Genomic DNA, 3,829 nt, shown 5'->3' on the forward strand with positions numbered 1-3,829 from the left:
AGCAGTGCATGAATTCCACCTCCCAAAGGCTTAGTCCAAAAACTTCCCGTTGGCATTTGCACCAAACAAGGCTCCTCGTACTTCTGGCATCATCTGCTGAGCTATGAGATCCAGTCGGCTTTCTAGGGTATTGGAAACTTTTATTTTACAATCCCCATTATAGATCTCAACTCCACCAGCTATCTCCTCAGGTAGGTAGACCTCCTGATCAATTTGGACATCAACATCTCTATTGGTGGCGATTTTGTACATAGGGATTGCTTTTTGCACTGCAGCCTTTACCAGAGGGAAATCCTGTTTCCGGCAACAAACAATCATCTGGGGCTCCAATAACTGGTACAAACCCTGGAGGACCAGTCCATCCAGCAGCACTTGGCATCTAGTTGTATCTTTCACCACCTTGCCCAGTCTCTGTTTTGCTTCATTTAGTAGGTCTGTAATAAGATCATCTCTCGCTCTGAGGACTTTGAATCTTGCTTGATTCATCATATTGGACATCTGAATTTTTTTTCTGCTGCTCTATCTGCTTTTCTTTCTTCTCATAGTATTCCATAATCTTCAGTCTTTGGGTTTGCACAAGACGACCTTTCTCAATGTTGAACTCTTCTTCTGCTTTTGCATCTATTTCTTCTGCTTTTTCATTGGCTTCTTGTTCAATAAAAGCCATCATATGCTTAATCTGCTTTTGCACGTCAGCATCGCTGAGGGCCATAGTGAAAGCGATGCTAGGCAGGTGGGCAACTAGCTCGAGCTTAGGCCTGAAGAGGATGGTGGAGAAAAGGAGGTTTTTGTTTTTTAAAAATAAAAACACATCACATATTCCAAGGATTAAAATGCCTCCCAAGGACCTGAAATAAATTGAAACCATTTCCTGGTTACCAGATACTTTAAATACTTAATTCTACAATCTGCTTTTTTACATTTCCTATGTCATGGACTTTCTCCCAAGTCAGTAGCTACATTTTCTACATTATTTTGTTTTTGTCTTATTTTATTTTTTCTACATTATTTTAAATAGCTGCATAGCATTCCATAATAAGGATGTAATTTTCTTTAATTTAATGCTTTGAATAGTTATTTCACTCCCTGTTTAAAAAATCAGAAGAAAATGAAATGGCACACAGTGAAAAGTCTCTCTCCTCGTTTCTCACCCCACTCTAGTATGTAACCAACCTCCTTTCTTTGGATCATTCCAGAGTTTATTTAGGTAGATGCAAGCACATGTAAATGTCATTTCTTATTTTTATCTTTCTTTCTTAACCAGAATGTATTATATACACCACTCCTTACTTTGCCCTTTTCACTTAATAATTTGTCTTGGAGATTGTTCCAACTCAGTACATCGCGTTTCTTCATTCTTTGCTCTGCAGCTGCATGTCTTCCTTCCGGACAGGCGCCATCCCTGACTTCCACGTGATAAACACGGTGGTCATCCCACTGACTCCTGATCCCATCTCTTATCCATTAACTCCAAAACCTTGTGCCCTCCATTTTCCACCCCAATCCCTTTTTACTGGCTTGTTTTTCCTCCAAGCATGTCAGGTTTCTGTATGCTAAAAGAGAACGTTCCTTTTGTTATAAGGACCCTTAAAGCTCCTATAACCTTCAAACTGGATTGAGGTGTCCACAGTCTTCATCCACAGCTTCCATTTCACCCCTGTCCCCTCCTTGACCTCTTGTGACCTGCCTTCCTCTTCCTGTCTGTACTGAAACTCATCTAATGGAAACATTCAACAGCTTGGTCTTTTTCTGTCTCCACCCTAACATTTGAAAATGAGTACCCATCCTTTGTTTACCATTCACTCCTTAACCTCTTGTAAAATGACTTCTGCCCACCCCCTTTATACTAAAACTGATCTTCAAGTCACCAACTAACCTTTTAATGGACAATCTCCCAAGAACCTGGCCTTGGCTCACTTCTTTAGCCCCCACGCCTGGTGTTCCTATTACCCCTACCCCCACCATAGGCTCGCCCTAGAGAGTCTATCTTCCCAGTGACTTCACTGCTATCCTTTCTTATCAGTTCTGTCCATTACCTCTAAATCAGATCCTAATTGTTGATGTTTAGACTATTAATAATAGTGGTCTCCTAACAAACCCTTCTCTCTACAGCCTCTTTCCCTCTCTAACTGAAAAAATAAAGCAGATCTTACATCATTCCCTTCTTCAAAACTCAAATGGGTTAAGCACTAACTCTCCAATCTGATATTCAAGTCCTTGCACTACTTTAACTCAATTCAACTGGTATTGACACCAGTTGGCATTATCTTCCACTGCTATATAAGCATGCCCTATGCTCCGGCCAAACCGGTCTGCTCTAAACACAGTGTACTTTGCGGCTCCAGGCTTTGGTTCACCCTTCTGTCCACCTGGATTACATGTCCCCTCCATCTCTGCTATTCTAAATCTTATCCCCCCAACTAATTCTACTTGTCATGATATCTTCACTAACCCTCCACCAAATGTGTTGGAGTTATTTGTGCAGTTACCATATTTTGCCACTGGATTCTGAACTCTGTTAAAACAACATTTTGCATTTAGTGAGCCCTTCTATCTGTCAACCTGTGCTAAGTGACTTGTATGCATTATCTCACCTAATCCCCACAGCAACATTGTTAGGCCAGGACTCTCCCCGTTAAACGTTAAAGAGACTGAGGCGCAGGGAGATTAAGTAGCTTGCCCAGGACATGCAGCTGATGAGGGTGGAATCAGGTTCCCCCCTCACACTCATTGTCTCAGTCCATTCGGGCTGCCATACAAAAATACCATAAATTGGATGGCTTGTAAAAAACAGAAATTTATTTCTCACCGTTCTTGAGGCTAAGTCCAAGATCAAGGCACCCATAGATTCAGTGTCTGATGAAAAGCTACTTCCTGCTTCATAAGCAGCTATCTTTTCGCTGTGTCCTCACATGAGAAAAAGAGCGAGGCTGCTCTCTGGGGTCTCTTTTATAAAGGCATTCATCCCATTCATGAGGGCTCCATTCTCAGGATATAAGCACTTCCCAAAGTCCCCGTCTCCAAATGCCATCACCTTGGAGGTTAGGATTTCAACATACGAAAGGGGGGGGGGGGGGGGGGGAGGGATAGGATTCAAACATTCAGTCCACAGCATTCATGTTTGTTACTTATGGTAGCCAACACAGAGTCCACCACCTACACTGCACTCAGCGTGAGTCAGATCAACGTGTTAAAAATGGTGCCTGTGTGTACACCCAGACTCTAAGGGAGCAGGGAGTGGGGATTGAAACAGTAATGAATTTGGAAGGCAGAATCGTTGGTGATGTTATCAAATGTCCACTATTGGGTTATAGAGCCTTAGAAACAAGCATTTAAAATGTGTAGTTACTACGCAGGATGGCAGCTACTCTTGAATATTCTCCAATTGTCATTTATAGGTTAGTTTTGTCTCCCTGATTTTATTGCCATACCCCCCTGGATTCTCTCTCTGCTCTCTTGTATTCCCACAGCCTTCGGTGCATTGCTCAACTCAGGGTTCTCGTACTTGTTGATTTTAATGTATGTGTGTTTGTGTATGTGCACGGCAACGGGATGGAGGACGCGGGTGTGTGATGGAGGGTGCATTCCTCCCATCCCTTTCCCCTTGAGCAGCTGCAGCCTGAATGCCTTCTCTCTTGAGGGAGGACGCAGAACCGCTGACCCTTTAGCAAGTTGTCCCTCACAGAACAGGTGTCTCCCCCTCCTCTCGGAGGAGAGGGATGGCAGGACCCTCAGTGACATAAGCGACCCACCAATGAGAAGTCCGGCTTTGGCAGCCGCACCAATGGGCGGCCGGGGGCGGGTCCGGTTTCCTGGGAGCCCAGCGGGC

At 43.7% G+C, this 3,829-nt stretch overlaps 1 pseudogene; it reads right to left on the minus strand.

The window, feature by feature from the left end:
• Positions 1 to 6: 6 nt before the first annotated feature.
• On the minus strand, positions 7 to 778 carry LOC102248532 (annotated as a pseudogene).
• Between the last annotated feature and the right edge of the window lie 3,051 nt (positions 779 to 3,829).

Source organism: Myotis brandtii, unplaced genomic scaffold (genome assembly GCF_000412655.1).
Source record: "Myotis brandtii unplaced genomic scaffold, ASM41265v1 scaffold280, whole genome shotgun sequence".
Taxonomy (NCBI): Eukaryota; Metazoa; Chordata; class Mammalia; order Chiroptera; family Vespertilionidae; genus Myotis; species Myotis brandtii.